Raw genomic sequence first — 19,944 nt, 5'->3', positions numbered from 1 at the left:
TTTGGAAAGTTAAAATCTCCCATAATAACTACCCTGTTACTTTCGCTCATATCCAGAATCATCTTCGCCATCCTTTCCTCTACATCCCTAGAACTATTAGGAGGCCTATAAAAAACTCCCAACAGGGTGACCTCTCCTTTCCTGTTTCTAACTTCAGCCCATACTACCTCGGCAGAAGAGTCCCCATCTAGCATCCTCTCCGCCACCGTAATACTGCTCTTGACTAGCAGCGCCACACCTCCCCCTCTTTTGCCTCCTTCTCTGAGCTTACTAAAACACCTAAACCCCGGAACCTGCAACATCCATTCCTGTCCCTGCTCTATCCATGTCTCCGAAATGGCCACAACATCGAAGTCCCAGGTACCAACCCACGCTGCCAGTTCCCCTACCTTGTTTCGTATACTCCTGGCATTGAAGTAGACACACTTCAAACCACCTACCTGAACACTGGCCCCCTCCTGCGATGTCAAATCTGTGCTCCTGACCTCTATACTCTCATTCTCCCTTACTCTAAAACTACAATCCAGGTTCCCATGCCCCTGCTGCATTAGTTTAAACCCCCCCAAAGAGCACTAACAAATCTCCCCCCCAGGATATTTGTGCCCCTCAGGTTCAGATGTAGACCATCCTGTCTGTCGAGGTCCCACCTTCCCCAGAAAGAGCCCCAGTTATCCAAAAATCTGAATCCCTCCCGCCTGCACCATCCCTGTAGCCACGTGTTTAAATGCTCTCTCTCCTTATTCCTCATCTCACTATCACGTGGCACGGGCAACAACCCAGAGATAACAACTCTGTTTGTTCTAGTTCTGAGCTTTCATCCTAGCTCCCTGAAAGCCTGCCTGACATCCTTGTCCCCTTTCCTACCTATGTCGTTGGTGCCAATGTGGACCACGACTTGGGGCTGCTCCCCCTCCCCCCTAAGGACCCGGAAAACACGATCCGAGACATCACGTACCCTTGCACCTGGGAGGCAACATACCAAACGTGAGTCTCTCACGCTCCCACAAAATCTCCTATCTGTGCCCCTGACTATAGAGTCCCCAATTACTAATGCTCTGCTCCTCTCCCCCCTTCCCTTCTGAGCAACAGGGACAGACTCTGTGCCAGAGGCCCGTACCCCATGGCTTACCCCTGGTAAGTCGTCCCCCCCACAAGTATCCAAAGCGGTATACTTGTTTCTCAGGGGTACGACCGCAGGGGATCCCTGCACTGACTGTTTTTTCCCAGTCCCTCTTACAGTTACCCACCTATCTCCAATCTTTGGTGTAACTAATTCCCTGAAGCTGCTATCTATGACCCCTTCTGCCTCCCGAATGATCCGAAGTTCTTCCAACTCCAGCTCCAGTTCCCTAACTCGGTCTTGGAGGAGCTGGAGATGGCAGCACTTCCTGCAGGTAAAATCAGCAGGGACACTAACTGCATCCCTCACCTCAAACATCCTGCAGGAGGAACATTGCACTCCCTTCCCTGCCATTCCTCTAACTTTCTACCAAGATCTGGCTAAAAAATAATAATAATATAATAAAATATGGTACTTACCTCAGACCAATGGGTTTTATTATTAGGTTATCTTTTTCCTCTTCTGACTCTTTTGTGTCATGTGTTGCTTCAAACACTCTATTATAATGTGTTGGACAGTTGAAAGCATAATGGTAATGAGAGTCACATCGAAAACATCGATTTATCATACCCCAGGCATTTCTGGGGTTCATCTTCCTATTGTAGGTTCTAACTGGGTTTCAGTCTTCATAATTTCCGGATCCCGATCTCCTTCTATAGTCTTGGAACCTGTTTGTAGCCGTGCGATTTCACCATCCTGTTAGTAGTGTATCTTCCATATTCTGCTTTATTGCAGACTGACCTAATTCTGCAATAGAGCCATCAGAATCGAATGTTTCCCCAGAACCTTTTTTTAAGCTTCTGTCATCTGATCGAATAAGGCATCCTTATCCGCAAACTGAACTCCTGTCAAAACCAGGAGCCTATCCATGTGGCTCACTCTAGCACAGTCAAGTAATTTAAAGGCCAACACAGACTGTGGAAATTCCAGGTTGTGTTTCAGCAGCCTTTTATATAGCCTGCCAAATTCCATTATTTCGTCTTCCATGTAGAAATCCTCTATTTTCCGGAACCTATCAATATCCGACCATGCTTCATACGCACTTAACAAGTCATTTTTTAAGTAAATCCTATCCATATAACGTAATAGAGTCTCCAGACCTACTTCTGAGTCTAACTCTCCCAATTCCAGCTCAGAAAACACTTTGCTTCGGATTTTACTGTCATAATCCGGACATCTTTATCCTAGGTTCAGCCATATATCTTCTTTTTTTCTTCTCACTCGCTCCTTGGTTTGGTCTGTATAAGTTGTATCTTTCAACCCTTCAGATTTGCACAGCAGCCATCCTCTGCTACCATTTGTTAGCTGTTTAGCTGCTATTGTATAAAGAGTCAAAGGTACTGCTCCTTTTACAAACACCTTTATTCCACTTTAGCAGACTCTGCACAAAACTCTATCTTCACATCACCTGACACAAAGGCCACCTGAAGTCCCTTTACATATCAGTGTCAGTTATTGGATACTTAACATAAATGAGACAACTATTTGGAATCTCTTAACCCATTACTTAACACAAATAATTTCTATAAGATGACACTGATGCTGTTTTTCTCACCCACCATTCGCCCTCGATCGAGCGATGGCTACAATGGAAAATTTGATTGTAAGCGGGATGACATTTAGCAAAAACTTGAAAATTGCTGCTATGAATGATAGTCAAGGCTGGGATTTGAACTTGGCTGGCATTGTAATGTTCCATTGCTAGAATTATCTGACTTCAGAATGTCATATGTTTAACAAGGGAATTAACTTACATTTTTCATGAGTAATAAATGTAATCTGAAATTACTTTATGCGGAAACATTTATTAGATATGATGGTACTGATGGATAGTTTCTGTTCGCGTAATTGAAGGCTGTCACTCAGGGGGTGCTTGTTTGAATCCAGGAAAATTGGTATATTTAAAAAGAAACCATTTCAATTCCTCCAGTTCACTTCACACTCTGCATATTATTACACAATTCCAAACATTTCAGCCATTCAAATTTTCTACTTTAAAAAAAAGATTCAAGTTGAAACATCAAGGGCGAAATTCTCCGGAAACGGCGCGATGTCCGCCGACTGGCGGCCAAAATGCCGCAAATCAGACGGGCATCGCACCGCCCCAAAGGTGCGGAATGCTCCGCATCTTTGGGGGCCGAGCCCCAACCTTAAGGGGCTAGGTTGGCGCCGGACGAATTTCCACCCCGCCAGCTGGCGGAAAAGGCCTTTGGTGCCCCACCAGCTGGCGTGGAAATGACATCTCCGGGCGGCGCATGCGCGGGAGCGTTAGCGGCCGCTGACGGCATTCCCGCACATGCGCAGTGGAGGGAGTATCTTCTGCCTCCGCCATGGTGGAGACCGTGGCGGAGGCAGAAGGGAAAGTGCCCCCACGGCACAGGCCCGCCCGCGGATCGGTGGGCCCTGATCGCGGGCCAGGCCACCGCGGGGGCACCCCCCGGGGCCAGATCGCCCCGCGTCCCCCCAGGACCCCGGTAAGGTAGGTGGTTCAATTTACGCCGGCGGGACAGGCATTTTAGTGGCGGGACTTCGGCCCATCCGGGCCGGAGAATTGCGCGGGGGGGCCCTCCGAATGCCACAAGCATTTTCTTGTGCACCTCCGTCAGCCTTTTTGTGCATGCTGCCCCATCAAAGAGCCCATCTGAGCTTACTGCAGCAGCATTTTCAAGTAACCTTGCCAACCGGCGCGGCGCGATTCCCGCCCCCGCCGAATATCCGGTGCCGGAGACTTCGGCAACCGGCGGGGGCGGGATTCACGCCAGCCCCCAGCGATTCTCCGATCCGGCGGGGGGTCGGAGAATCTCGCCCCAAGTTAAGCATATTTAAATTCAGGATTCAAGGACAGATTACAGGCACGATCTGCATTCGGTGAGAAACTAGACATAAATAATCTGCAGCCAAGGAGGGGGACAAGGATAGTGCCAGTGCCAGTCTGCTGGAGGGCAAGGTTACTTGAAAATGCTGCTGCAGTAAGCTCAGATGGGCTCTTTGATGGGGCAGCATGCACAAAAAGGCTGACGGAGGTGCACAAGAAAATACTTGTGGCATTCGGAGGCCTGGCAGCAAACCTACATTCAATGTCAAGGAGCATGGAAGAGTCCAGCACCAACTTGGTCCAGGACCCAGCGCAGGTCTCGGAGCACATCCTTTCCAGTATGTAAGTAGTGGCCAACTCCACTCACACACTTGTGAACCTGACCATGATTCAGAAACTCCATGTCTGAAGTCTCAGTTTCCATTACAGCGCAAACAGCTGGAAGGATTTCAGACTTCTGTTGCTCAAGTTCAGTTTGTTGTGATGCAAGGTCAGACTTCACTCAAGCAACAATTAAACTGAAATGTTGCCATTAATTCCAGCCTGGAATGAACCAGGCACATTAATGTTAATCATCAGGGTCATCTTCATAGCCACTGTCAATGCACCCTTTCTCTTGCTCTTAGGTCGTAGTTCTGACCGAAGCACATTGGCAGATATTACTGAGGATGTGCTGAAATGCAGAAATTTAAGACTGTTCCTCACTGAGGTGCAGACAGGAGAATTTGTCCCTGAATACCCTGCATGGATGTGATCTATCGCTGAATCCTTCTCACCCTACCTCTCCAGCAGCTTGTTCTGCTTCACATGGCATCTGCTCATTTTCCAAGTTGTACATCAAGAGGAATGTATATTCATGCACCCATGTTTGGCAAGAATTGGTTTATGTAGAGGTTTGGAAGCCAGCAAAACTCCTTTAGTACCTGCCACACCACAGCAGACTATTGCAACTTTAATCAACTTATAGAAAGCAACAAATAAAAACAGAAAGTGCTGGTCCAGCACCATCTCTGCAGAGGAAAAGAGTGAATGTGTCAAGTTGAATATGACTCTCCTTCAGAACTGGAAAAACTTTTAGAATCAAAGCAACAATAAAAAGGACTCGACCCCAGCAACTAAACTGTACGTATATCCCTTTCAACATCGCTGGTGGGTGGGCTGTCCTGTGTATTTCACTGTGCACAGCTATGAGAGGGTATTAACTGGTACACTGAACTCCATAATAGCACCACCGGTACCAAATCAGCACTGCATGTTAATTTACATTATGATCTACCTGTTCAGCATACTTCTCACAGCCATTCACTTTGTGGGAATCAACACTCTCATCAATATGGCACTCGTCATGCCTTGGCCCAGAGCCGGTGTACCTCTTTAGGTTAACTAAATAAACTAAGTCAACAAACACGAGGATAAATTACAATGCAGCCCCTTAATGGGATACGGCAACAAAGTAAATGGAATTTCAAAGGGAAAAAAACCAAAACAAAATGTGATTGAAGGGGTGAATAAAACACACCAGCCCCCACGGTGCCCACTAGATATGGAAAGTGTTGATGGTGCCCGGAGATGCCACGTGCTCTCTTTCCAGGGACACCTGAACATAGCTGCAGAAGAGGGACAGACAACAGACATACCCCCCACATGTCCACTGCCTGGACCTATTAATGGCCAGCTTGGCTAGACCCAGGAGCAGACTCAGGAGGACAACTTCCCTCCTCACACCATCCCCTACCCCTCACACCCTCACACGCCACTCGGCAGCAGATATTGCTGATCCAAATTCTATGCCAAAATATCCTTTCCTCTGTTCTTTTGTTTTTTGCCTTCTAAGAATGGGTTGGAGATTTGTTCCAAATTGTACCAGTACAGGAATGATAGGCTGAATAAATTCCTCCTGCACTGATTTTTGTCATGCTCCTTGCAATTGGCAGAGACAGGGGGCGGGATTCTCCATTAACCAACGCCAAAATCGGAAAAGGCGATTGGGCGGAGAACCGGTTCCAATGCCCAAAACGGCGCAGGCGCCAATTTGACACCAAATCTCAATTCTCCGTCACCTCGACAGCGGCGTCAATGCGTTCCGGAAAGCACGTACAATAGACACCATTTGCATATCATTAGTCGGCTAGACCCGGTATTCTCCGGGGCCTCCACTATTCCCCTCCTCCGATGGGCCGATTCCCAATGGCACGGTTCACTTGTGCTTATAAAAAGCACAAGTCATGGCTGATGAAGGAGAAAGCGGAGGTAGAGCCCGGAGAAGAGTGACTGCGGGCTGCCGGGCAGGACACTGGCCGGGTTGGCTGGGGTGGGGGAGGCCCTGTCAGGGTCGGGAGAGGGGGTGACAGGGTGAACAGGCCAAGTGGCCTGGGCGACCCCCACGGGACTGGGGCAGTGTCCAGACACGGGCCCCCATTACCGTGGCCTGCAAGGCAGCCATCTTGCTGCGCACCCCACTGACCACCCACCCTGGCCCCTAATTCTGCAACGTGACACCGACCATATGGGTGCCCCCACCCCCGCACCCCATTCTCCGCCACACCCCACCCGACTGCCAACTCAGGGCAAAACCCACAGTAGCCCTATGGGGGCTGCAGTGCCTATCCTTCACATTGGAAATGCCAGCCAACGGTATCCCTGGCATCAGGGACAGACGCCAGGGCCGGAGGACCCCACAGTGCCAGCCATCGACGGACCAGGGATGCGGGGATGGGAGGGGCGGGGGACTTGCAGGGGCAGAGTCCACAGTGCCAACCGGGGCCACGATGTAGCCCAGTGGACCTGGTTGTGTACGGTGGTACACACCATGCTAACATATCGGCCTTTCACACCCTGCAGACAATAGATATTGAAATTCAACCAGCAATGGTGGCCTTCCTCCTGGTCGTTGCAGCCTTGGGGGATGCCCTGCGGCGGTGCGAGCTGGAGCAACTTGAGGCGGAGGAGGAAGCTGAAGCAGCAGAGCAGGCAGAAGCAGAGCGGGCAGCAGCAGAGCGGGCAGCAGCAGAGCGGGCAGCAGCGGAGCAGGCAGCAGCAGAGCGGGCAGCAGCGGAGTGGGCAGCAGCAGAGCGGGCAGCAGCAGAGCGGGCAGCAGCAGAGCAGGCAGCAGCAGAGCGGGCAGCAGAGCGGGCAGCAGCAGAGCGGGCAGCAGAGCGGGCAGCAGCAGAGCGGGCAGTAGCAGAGCGGGCAGCAGCAGAGCGGGCAGCAGAGCGGGCAGTAGCAGAGCGGGCAGCAGCAGAGCCCGGGCAGTAGCAGAGCGGGCAGCAGCAGAGCGGGCAGCAGCAGAACGTGCAGCAGCAGAGCGGGCAGTAGCAGAGCGGGCAGCAGCAGAGCGGGCAGTAGCAGAGCGGGCAGCAGCAGAGCGGGCAGCAGCAGAGCGGGCAGCAGCAGAGCGGGCAGTAGCAGAGCGGGCAGCAGCAGAGCGGGCAGTAGCAGAGCGGGCAGTAGCAGAGCGGGCAGCAGCAGAACAGGAGGCACCCACCCAGAATGGAGAGCCGGCCGTCTAACAGGCCGAGGAAGAGGAGGTGGCAGGAGGTGCTGCATGAGGCCTCGTGTGTACCCGCACCATCTGTAATTCGATGACCTGCCGGATCGGGTATGCCGGCTGAGCAGAGAGACAGTATGACATATCTGCCAGATGATGGCACACCTGGCACTGCAGGGGTATGGGGGAGGACACCTGCTCCCAGTGGCCGACCAGGTGACGGTCGCCCTGAATATCTATGCCGCGGGCTCCTTCCAGGCGCCGAGTGGGGACCTGTCCAGCATCTCATAGAACTGGGTGCACAGGTGCATCCGCGCAGTCCGGATACCCTATATGCCCAGGCACTTCATTATATCCACTTCGATGTGGACCGTGCCCTGCAGGATGCCCGGGCAGTGGGGTTCGCTGCCATCGCCGGGATGCCCCGGGTCCAGGGGGTGATCGGCAGATTGCATGACGCCCTATGATCACCTGCAGATGACAGGCCGCTGTACAAAAACTGAAAGGGGTTCCACTCGATGAACGTGCAGCTGCGCATCACACACGTCTGTGCCCAATATCTGGGCAGTGTGCACGAACTCTTCATCCGGGTACATACGCCGATTCCTGACATGTTCGAGACGCCATCCCGGCTGGGGGGTTGGCTCCTGGGCGACAGGAGTTATCCACTGCGGTTGTGACTGATGACGCCTATCCAGAGGTCGCAGAGTGACGCCGGAATCCGCTACAATGACACACATACAGCGACCAGGGATGTGATCGAGAGGTGCTGTGGCATCCTGAAGATGCGGTTCAGGTGCCTGGACCTCTCTGGAGGGGCCCTCCACTATGATGTTGAGAGGGTCACCCACATTGTGGCGGCCTGCTGGCTGTGTCCTCCACATCACATAGCAGAGGGGTGATGTGTTGCAGGAGGAGGAACTCCAGGCCTTGTACCACAAGGAATATGCGGGGGAGAGTGAGGGTGAGCAGGACATGGGGCCCACACAGGCAAGGGAGGCCGCACGACATGTGGGCCAACACACACAGAATGCTCTGATCGCCTCCTGGTTCAGCGAATAGGAGGGGTGGAGGAGGGGAACTGGCCAGGGGCACAGTCACCGCACCCCAACCACACACGACCTCACACTCCCGTGCAACCCCCTCCGTGGTTCACACCTGTCGCACTATGGGGTGGGGACCCTGAGTGGCAGCAACAGCGGGTCTGGTCCATGGGATGGAGGATGATGACAATCCGCTCTGCCATGAGCTCTGGTGTCCACATCATTTGACAACGTCTGACTCCTGCTCATGGTGGCACTTTCCACCGTCCACCTGGGTGACCACCAACCCGTTCTGCCCGCTGCTCACCAAATGCGCCAGGGACAGTAGAGGGAGGCCCGGCGGGGGGGGGGGGGGGGGCGCGGGGAGTCCAAGTTGCTGCGGTGTTCCGGGACTTCGCCTGCAGGAGGCACCAGCATGGGCCCCGTTACCTCTTCCTCGATGGTCCCCCCCACCGGCTACTCCATGGAATGGGGATGTGAGGGGAGCTAACCCCTGAGGCTCATCCACCACCTGGCACTGCCAGTCCTGGAAGGCTCCTCTGGTCTCGACCAGGGTCTGCACAACCGCTGGAATAGACCATCGCCATCTGGATCTGCACCACATCACGCTGCAACTGTGCCACCACTTTCTGGGTCTGTGTCACGTCAGCCAGTGACTGCGCCATCTCCCTCTGGGCCACCTCCCTCTGTGTCTGCGCCACGTCGGCCAGCGCCTGGGCAATGCCGGCGACGATCTCAACCATGACCCGTTGTGACTAGGCCACGCTCAGGAGCGCTGCTGCAATTTCCAGGTGGCCCTGGGACATGGTCGCCTGTGAGGTCCACGGCCAGCACCTGCACAGAATGCCCCAGGACTTGGGCATGCTGATCCACAGCCAAAACCATCGCCCCCAATGCCTCCACCTCGGACGCCACCCATGCGGTGTTGGCCTGAGTGGCACGCATGACTGGCACCATCTCCTGCTGCTACACACGGATGGACTCCACCAACTGCACCTGCAGGTACTTGATGCTCTGCGGCTTCATCTCCATATGGATGGGACTGTCCGTTCCAGAATCCCGAGGACCGTCTGGACGGCTGGTGGTCGGCCCGCCCTCTGACCGCCTGCCTCCGCGGGTGTTCCTCCCTGCACCTGTTGTTTCGGAGCAGCTGTGTGGTGCACACCAGAGAGTGTCCCAGGAGCCTCTTCACAAATATGCCCAACCGAGGTGAGTGTCTCTGGGATGGTGGAGGGTGTTGTAGACAGCTGTGACGGGAAATCCGTGTCATCCTCCGGCCCGAGCTCCGGGTCTCCTGAGTCTCAGGTCGAGGGCCGGTGACCGAGCTGCTCTCATCGCTGCTCGGCACACGGGGGGCTCCAGCTGTGGCACTGGCTGGGGGCGGGGTCGCTAGATGAACCCACCCCATCTCCAGCAGGTCCTGCAAGACACAATTCAAGATGCATGATTAGACCGGGAAGAGTGATGGTGGGTGTGTGGGATGCGGGTGATGTGGGGTTGAGGGTGGTGCTGGGGTGAGGGTCGTGTGGGGTTGAGGGTGGTATGGGGTGAAGGTGGTGTTGGGGGGGGACATTGACACACGTGTAATGGGGAACCGCAACGCAGCGGGGTCTCACTTCCTCGCCCGCTGCCGAGCTCCACCTCGGCGACCTCTCATTCCTCCGGACCGCCGGCCACATCCAGGGACGCGGGTTATTGCCAGGGGAACAGTGCTGCCAACTCACCCTGGCCGCCATGAGGAGGTCGTGCAGTTTTTTGCGGCACTGCTGGCTGGTCCGGGCGGTGTTACACACGGCACTCACGGCCTCTGCCATCTGCACCCAGGCACATCAAATGGCGGCAGCTGACAGTCTCCTTCCCAGGCCAGTCTGCAGGGTCATCCTCCGCTCCTCCACCGGATCCAGCTTGGCATCTGTAAACCTCAAGGTGCTCTCCTCCCTGCCATCTTGTTGGCTGGGATGGTGTGTGTGGGGAGTAAGTGTGTATATACAGCTGCAGCTTGTCAGCCTCCTGAGTGTCAATTGCGAAACCGGCGAATCTGGCTTCTCATTGGAATCCATTGTGTTCCAATGGCGCCGGTGTTAGCCCCTTAACAGTAGCGGAATCGGTCCAGGTGTGGCGCCAGTTTTGTTGCCGTGAAAGTCCACGAATTCCGTGTTGGCATCAACACTTCGGGCTGGATTCTCCGGTTCTGCAGCTATGTCCGGAGGATATGTCTGGTCTTACGACCAAAAAGTCGGAGCCTCCCCTGATTTTGGCGTAAAAAGGGATTCTCCAGACGATTGCCGATCGCGATTTTGGCGCCGGCAATCGGAGAATCCCGCCCTTAGTCTCAGAAACGGAAAATCGCGCCCACTGAAGCTGATGGGCCATGTGTTTCTGTGTAACTTATTTATCTCAGAGCAATGCAGAATGACTCTAGTTCTAAATCCGAAAAATTTATTTATCGAACTTTAAAACATCTGAGCTTACTTGACTTTCGATATGCATGGGACAGGATTCTCCATTCAGGGGACTTCTCCCGCCAGAGTAGAATTACTCGCCATGTAACATGTAAGTTGGGCTGAGAATGAAAAGGTGCAGCTGTTCTACAAGTGGCACGGTGGCACATTGGTTAGCACTGCTGCCTCACAGCATCAGGGACCTGGGTTCAATTCCGACATTGGGTGACTGTCTGCGTGGAGTTTGCACGTTCTCCCGGTGTCTGTGTGAGTTTCCTCTGGGTGTTCTGGTTTCCTCCCGCTGTCCAAAGATGTTCAGGTTAGGTGGGGTTACGGGGATGGGGCAGGAGAGTGGGCCTAGGTCGGGTGCTCTTTCAGAGGCTCGGTGCAGACTCAATGGGCCAAAAGGCATCCTTCTGTCTGGTAGGGATTCTATGGACTTCAAAGGAGGGTGAAGTGTCTTCTGGCTCCCCAAGTAAACAGGGAAGAAAAGAGTGTGTTGTGTTGCCTGGCCCAGTGAGATCATTGAACTTGGACTTGACCTTTAGGCCCCACCAGGGCCAGGATTAAAGGAGATGGATGCGAAGGTAGCACCACTGGCCTACGTAACAGTTCTTGACTCCGTCCCATCAGTGGGTAATTTTCGTGGACGCTGGATGAGTGGGCAGCAGGGCAGTGGGCACTTAAGACAAATTAAAGGAGGATGACTAGGATTTTCCAATTGGTCTCTAAGTTCTTGTTGGCAGCAAAGGCCAGGTAAATTGCCTGGAAGTGGCTTGCCAGCTGCAGACCAAGGGACCTACACTCCAGGAAGGCTAGAGGCCCTTGCTGGCTGAGGTACTGCAGCAGCCACAGGGCACACTGTAGGAGGGCTGATCCCTTCACCCTCCTCCAATGGTGGATTTGGTTTTAATTTTACAAAGTTGAAGAGATGCTCTCTGAACTTTGGCGTGTCCTCTCCCTTGAGTTCTCATTCATTGCCGGGAGAATGGAATATAAAAGTAGGGAAGCCTTACTGCTCATGTACAGGGTATTGGGTGAGACCAATTCTGGAGCACTTATTTGAAATAGGAAACAGCTGCATTGGTAGCAGTTCAGAGAAGGTTCACTTGACTCATTCCTGGGATTAAGGACTTGTCTTACGAAGAAAGGCTGAACGGGCTGGACGTGTATTCATTGGAGGTGTGAAGGAGAGCTGGGGCGAAATTCTCCGGAAATGGCGCGATGTCCGCCGACTGGCGCCCAAAACGGCGCCAATCAGACGGGCATCGTGCCGCCCCAAAGGTGCGGAATGCTCCGCATCTTTGGGGGCCGAGCCCCAACATTGAGGGGCTAGGCCGACGGCGGAGGAATTTCCGCCCCGCCAGCTGGCGGAAACGGCCTTTTGTGCCCCGCCAGCTGGCGCGGAAATGACATCTCCGGGCGGCGCATGCGCGGGAGCGTCAGCGGCCGCTGACAGTTTCCCATGCATGCGCAGTGGAGGGAGTCTCTTTCACCTCCGCCATGGTGGAGACCGTGGCGGGGGCAGAAGGGAAAGAGTGCCCCCACGGCACAGGCCCGCCCGCGGATCGGTGGGCCCCGATCGCGGGCCAGGCCACCGTGGGGGCACCCCCCGGGGTCAGATCGCCCCGCGCCCCCCCAGGACCCCGGAGCCCACCCGCGCCGCCTTGTCCCGCCGGTAAGGTAGGTGATTTAATTTACTCCGGCGGGACAGGCAATTTATCGGCGGGACTTCGGCCCATCCGGGCCGGAGAATCTAGCGGGGGGGGGCCCGCCGACCGGCGCGATTCCCGCCCCCGCCGAATATCCGGTGCCGGAGACTTCGGCAACCGGCGGGGGTGAGATTCACACCAGCCCCCGGCAATTCTCCGACCCGGCGGGGGGTCGGAGAATGTCGCCCACGATCTTATTCAAAAATGTAAGATGCTGAGGGGACTTGACAGGGTGGATCCGACGAGGATGTTTCCTCTTATGGGAGTAGAGGAAATAGTTTAAGAATAGGAGCTGTCCCTTTTCGGATGGAGAATAGAAAAAGTTATTTCTCTGAAGGTCTGCGGAATTCTCTTCCCCAGTGGCATCTGGCTAATTGAATTTATTCAAGGCTAAATTAGATAGATTATTGATAGACAAGGGAGTTGAGGCTTATGGAGTGCCGATGACAGGAAAGTGGAGTTGCAGCCACAATTGGATCAGCCATGATCTTATAGAATGGCAGGCTCAAAGGGCCTAGTCCTGCTCTTATGTCCTAGAATCATAGAATCCCTGCAGTGCGAAAAGAGGACATTTGGCCCATCGGGTCTGCACAGATCCTCTGAAAGAGCCCACTGCCCGTAACCCCATCCAATCTTTGGACACTAAGGGACAATTTATCATGGCCAATCCACCTAACCTGCACAACTATGGGATGAAACCGGAGCCCTCGGAGAGAACCCACACAGACACGGGGAGAATGTGCAAACTCCATAGAGACATCACCCAAGGTCGGAATTGAACTCAGTTCCCTGGTACTGTGAGGCAGCCGTGCTAACCACTGTGCCACCATGTCGTCCTAGGTTCCAATGTTCCTACGTTAATAAGCTTGCTGCTGCTTTTAAGCTGCTAGGCTCCTGATTGGCCTTCCAGATTCGAGAGCTCGCGCACTGTCTTTAATTGGATGACGAATGCAGCTCTACTCATTTCCTGGTCGGCCTGGGGAAAATCACAATGAGTGACTGTGTGGGCTTACATCCTGCATTTTAATCTGATGGCGAAATTCAGAAGCCCACATGGAAGGCCCTGACCCTTGTGTCAGGGGTCTGCAGTCGAAGGAAGAGAGATTTGCACCCAATCTAGGCCGATCTCCCTCCTGTTGCCACAAGTGAGATTCCTGGCAGATTCACTGCTTCCTTGACCAGTTCGGAGTCAGAAATATCGGGCTGAATTTTACAAGGGGTTTTGGGACCCTGATGTCGGGGTGAAAAACAGGTTCTGAGCCTGCACTTGTAGGCAGCAGGAGCTGCTTGGCAATTTTACGGTAAGCAGCCTCCTAATTGGTTGCCAGTGGGCCTGCCATCAAATGAGAGTTGACAGGCGGGCAGGCTCCTGATGCTGCCAGCCTATTTTCAGGACCAGCAGCTCTGAAGGCGGAGGAGGGCCATCAGAAGGGGTGGTCCTGCTGAGGTACGTAGGGGGACATCGGCAACTCGGCACGTAAGTAAAATAAGAAAGAAAAACTCATGGGGTCGAGGCTCCGATGTCAAATATCTCTGGGAAGGCTGCTGGTGCTGCATTTCCTGCCTCTGGCTCCCACTTTGGTCCCCCCACCCGCCAGCCTGCGGCAGAGGGGCTGCCTCCATTTAGCTGACATTAGCTGACAGCCTCCACATGTGACAGGGGATTGCCCTGCTATCGACAAAATGTTGACCTCTCTGTAAAGTGCTCCTTAGTCAGTACTTTAATTATAGTGCATGGCTATCCGCCTTCTCAGCACATGCAGCCTCTCCACATCTGGACGCACTGTTGATAAAATGCCCTGATGGCAGAATTACATTGAGGAACCAGGCCTACCCCCCTCCTGGGGGCCGATGAAATTCTGACCATTCTGTGTTCTTTTTCTGTACCTTGCTTGGCTGTTCCTTCCAGCTGTCCCGGGTTATAAGGGCTCTCAACCATGTCTCACGCATCAGAAATGTTGAAAAAAGGAGCAGGAGTAGACCATTCAGCCCATCAAACCTGCTCTGCCATTCAATATGATCATGGCTGATTCTTCATCTCCAACCCCCACTCCCAATCTCTCCCCAAACCCCTTGATGCTTTTGCAGTCTAGGGCGGGATTCTCTGAGCCTCCACGCCGAAATTGCGCTCGGCGCGGGGACGGAGAATAGGCCTTCAGACCCGCGATCGGGACCAACGCCTTCCCGTGATTCTCCGCACACCGGAGAATAGCCACCAGTCCCATGTGTGCGGTTGACGCGGCGTTGGTCGGGGGCCATTGAAAGAGACCCCTGCGGTGATTCTCCGCCAGCAACTGGCCGAGTTCCCGCCGGCGCAGTTCCAACATGGTTCCACCCAGCGGGAGCTCGGAGTGCCAGCTGCGGACCCAGTCCGCGGCCGCCCTGGTTGAGGGGGCGGGGAATACGTCGCTGGGCGGGGGGGGGGGGGGGGGACCTACAGGACGGCCTGGCTCGCGATCGGGGGCCACCGATCGGCGGGCGTGCGCGATCTGGGGGGGCCTATGTTGTGGGGGCCGGCTTGCTCTGTGGGTCCGCCATGTTGCGTGAGGCCGCCACCGCAGGTGGCCACCGTGCGCATGCGCAGACCCGTGGACGGAAGTGCAGGGCCCCATTTCGGCAGTCGGAGCTGCGTGGACTACTTCGGGGCCCTGCAAGCCTCCTTGAAAGAATGACTCCGGATTTTCTAGAAAAAAATCCAGAGTGATTCGCCCCCGTTTTCCCGTGGACGTGGGGGCAAAGCCCCATTTTCAGAGAATTCCACCCTAGAAATGTTTCCCTTCTGAAATGTATTCAGTGACTTGGCCTCTACAGCCTTCAGTGGTCAAGAATTCCACAGGGTCACCAGTCTCTGAGTGAAGAAGATTCTCCTCATCTCAGTCCTAAATGGCCTACCATGTATTCAGAGACTGTGACCCCTTTCACTCTTCACCCTTCCAGAACCACGATATATTCTGCCTTGCCCTCATTTTTCACTCAGCCTCCATATCAATGGATCATCTCAGCATTATTTCTAACATCTCCAGTACCAAATACATCATCCCCAGCCCTCCCCTGTCGGGGACAATTCCATCTGTGACATGCTGGTCCACGACTTAATCATCCCCAGCAACCCCTGTGCATTTCCCACCACATCTTTCCACGCAAGCGCAGAAGGTGCAACACCTGTCCAGCTATTACTTCCTCTGTCCTCACCATCCAAGGCTCCAAACACTACTTCCTAAAGCAGCAATTTACGTGCACTTCTTTCAATTTAGTAAACTCTAATCGCTGTCGCAATATGGTCTCCTCTACATTGGGGAGATCTAACACAGACGGGGGGTGGCCACTTTCCACACACCTCTGTTCAGTCTGAAAGCATGACCCCGGACTTTCGATTGTTTGGTCATTTTAATTCTCGACCTTGCTCTTACAGTGCCATATCCGCCCTTGGCCTACTACACTCTTCTGGTAAAGTTCAACACAAGCTCACCTTTTTATTGGGAACTTTGCAGCATTTATACTGAATTCAACAATATCAGACTGTCATCTCCGACAGGTTATCAGAGGGTAGCGGGATGGAGGTATGAGGTCTCTATTAAATCAGCCATGATCTTATTAAAAGGTGGTACAGGCTCAATGGGCTGAATGGCCTCCTCCTGCTCCCCCATTTCAACTACTTAAAAGCTATCACATTTCTAAACCTTCCCAGTTCTGATGAAAGGTTGCGGCCTGAAATGTTGGGCCAAATTTTCCGGGCTCTGTGGATATCCTGACACTTGGGCCTTCACTGGAATTCCCCAGGAAGTTTGAACTTTGGATGAGCTACTCCCTGGGACCCTCTGTGAAAACCTCTGACTCTTGAGTTAGAGCCAGAGAAGTTTGGAGAGTTTCCGGGTACTGACATGGATAGTTACCCCAGAAATCCTAGACAGATTAAAACCAAATCTAACATCTGAGTAACGACACAACTGACCGCCCAATCACTCACACTGGCACTAATCCCCCCACCACTGACTACTCACCACCTTGGCCTGACCACCCTCGCCAACCTGACCACCAATCCTGACCATCTGGCTATCCTCTCTCGTCCCCCTGACTAGCCCGATGAAACTTGACTACCTCTCCTGACCCAACCAGAACTGACAACCACTGCTGGTGTGACCCAACTGCTCCACATGCCAATGCAAGTATCCCAAAGACCACCCAACTATCCACCCCACCAGCCAGACCTGATGACACCCTCATGACAAGCTGCCCTCTCCCTGATCTGACTACCCGCCTTTCCCCGGTCCGATGACTACTTCCAACCTGACTACTCCACCCCACCACCCAACTATCCCCCTGGACCTGGCTGCCCCTCCCAACCCGATAACTCTTGACAACCTGACTACCTCCCTGACCGAACTAACTCCTCCCACCAGATCAGACTGCCCTATAGTGCTACTGCCCTCCACCGAAGCAATCCTCCCAACAAGACCTGACGACACCTTTGAACTTGCTCTAATACCCCCAGCCCTATCTCCACACGTACCCACTGCCCATCGTACCCACCTGACCCACTCACCGCCCCCCCCCCCCCTCACCATACCACCCATCCATGCACTCATCTATTCACTAACATTGAACTTACCACATTGCAGCTGGTGCATACAGTGCCCTGTCTTACCCAGGCTCTGCTTTGCTCTAATGAAGTTCCCTGTAAGTCCTAACTGTAGACAGCCTCATCTGAAACTGCACAACAATGATAACAGATAGTGACAGCAAAAATCAACAAATATAGAGCCCAGGGACTGGAAGAAGGGGCAAGAGAGATAACTGCGGGAAAAGGACAGCATGGGGATATCATCACAGAATTCGAAGAGAAGTCCTACCTCTACCAGAGTGCTAGGACCCATGGCAGCTCAAGATCAAGGAGTGGCAGAACTGCTGTTGCAATTTTACAGGTGGACACCAGCTTCGGGACTAGCAGAGACGTCCAGCAAGGAACACCTCAGCAGCTTTCTCTACTCCATAGGGAGTAGTGCATTGATGTATTGGTCAGACAGGGCATAAGCAAAGAAACAGCGACATACAAAATGGTTATCAAAGTCTATGACACCTTTTTTAGCCTCATAAGAACACAATTCTAGAAAGGGTGAAGTTCAATAGACACACCCTGGGCAAGTACGTGGTCAGTTCTAGCGCCTGTCGACCCAGGGTCACAACATAAGTGAATTAACAAATAATTCTGATCAATTTATCAAGATTTTGGCCCTAGACTGCTGCAATGGGATGCAGCCACCAGGGGCGAAATTCTCCGGTATCGGCGCGATGTCTGCCGACTGGCGCCAAAAACGGCGCAAATCACTCGGGCAAAGGTGCGGAATCCTCTGCATCTTGGGGGCCCAGCCCTAACCTTGAGGGGCTAGGCCCGCGCCGGACTGATTTCCGCCCCGCCAGCTGGTGGAAAAGGCCTTTGGTGCCCCGCCAGCAGGCACGGAAATGACATTTCCGGGCGGCGCATGCGCGGGAGCGTCAGCGGCCGCTCACGGCATTCCCGCGCATGCGCTGTGGAGGGAGTATCTTCCGCCTCTGCCATGGTGGAGACTGTGGCGAAGGCGGAAGGAAAAGAGTGCCCCCACGGCACAGGCCCGCCCGCGGATCGGTGGGCCCCGATTGCGGGCCAGGCCACCATGGGGGCACCCCCCGGGGCCAGATCGCCCCGCGCCCCCCCCAGGAACCCGGGGCCAGCCCGCGCCGCCTTGTCCCGCCGTTAAGAGAGGTGGTTTAATCCACGCCGGCGGGACAGGCATCCTAGCAGCGGGACTTCGGCCCATCCGGGCCGGAGAATCGCGGGGGGGGGGGGGCCCGCCAACCGGCGCAGCGCAATTCCCGCCCCCGCCGAATCTCCGGTGCCGGAGAATTCGGCAACCGGCGGGGGCGGGATTCACGCCAGCCCCCGGCGATTCTCCGACCCGGCGGGGGGTCGGAGAATCTCGCCCATTGTGACAAAGAGATTTTGTGGATAAAAATAGCACAGGGCTAAATAGCTGGCTTTTAAAGCAGACCAAGGCAGGCCAGCAGCGCGGTTCAATTCCCGTACCGACAGGCGCCGGAATGTGGTGAAGAGGGTCTTTTCACAGTAACTTCATTTGAAGCATACTTGTGACAATAAGTGATTTTCATTTCATTTTTCAAATGACTGATACAGTCCAGTTAATTGGACGCAGAAGTAGCAGCACACCTATCCCAAAACAGGGAAAGAGTGTTCCTGTCATGGGAAAAGGTTGCATTGGCATGACGAATACACCGCCACAAATGTGGAGAACTATTCCTGTAAGAGGAGAGGACATTTTAAATCTATATGCAGCAGCAAAGAGCTCCAAACACAAAATGTGAAGGAAAAACAAGAAAATCATCCAGCATTCAAGAATTTGAAGACAAAAAGGAGAGTGAAGTCCCATTTTTGGGAGAAACAATCGGATCAAATGGGAACCACTGCACCACAGAAATTATGGTCAATTGACATAGAACAGACTTCCAATTAGACACAGGAGCAGGGGTTTCAAATATTTCAGACACAGAACACTGCTGAAGCAAGACTTCCTCCATGACTATACAACTCGATGGTCCATGAGGCATTTAACAGAAGGTCAAGGGATAGTTACCCTCAAAATTTCAGTCGAAAAAAAGAGAGAAACTTTGGGTGAAATTCTCCGTTATCGGCGGAAAGTCCGCCGATCGGCGCAAAAAACGGCGCAAATCCGACTTGCGTCACGTCGGAAAAATGGGTCGAAAGTCTCCGGCCCGAAATGGGCGAGCAGCGATGTAACGGGATCTGCGCTTGCGCAGTGGTTCACGCCGTGCAGCGTCATACGTGCCACACGGCGTGACGGCTCATAAAGCCGCGCTGCTCCCCCCCACCCGACCGGAACACCCGACCGCAACACCCGACTGGATGACTGGCCGCCGCTCAGTCCCGAGGTTCGAGTCACGGGATGTGGAGGCGCTCCTGGACGCGGTGGAGCAGAGGAGGGACGCCCTGTATCCCGGGCACGGCCGCAGAGTTGCCCCACGCCACAGCCGGCGTCTGTGGAGGGAAGTGGCAGAGGCCGTCACCGCTGCGGCCCTGACACCACGGACAGGCACCCAGTGCCACAAGAAGGTGAACGACCTCGTCAGAGCAGGCAGGGTGAGCCTTCCCCATATCCCCCCCTCCCCCAAATCCCCCCCTCCCCCATATCCCCCCCTCCCCCATATCCCCCCTCCCCCATATTCCCCCCCCCATATCCCCCCTCCCCCATATTCCCCCCCCATATCCCCCCTCCCCCATATCCCCCATATCCCCCCTCCCCCATATCCCCCATA

The sequence above is a fragment of the Scyliorhinus torazame genome, chromosome 1 (genome assembly GCF_047496885.1).
Source record: "Scyliorhinus torazame isolate Kashiwa2021f chromosome 1, sScyTor2.1, whole genome shotgun sequence".
NCBI classification, from domain to species: Eukaryota; Metazoa; Chordata; class Chondrichthyes; order Carcharhiniformes; family Scyliorhinidae; genus Scyliorhinus; species Scyliorhinus torazame.
The sequence above is the reverse complement of the archived record's forward strand: the minus strand, read 5'-3'. Positions refer to the sequence as shown.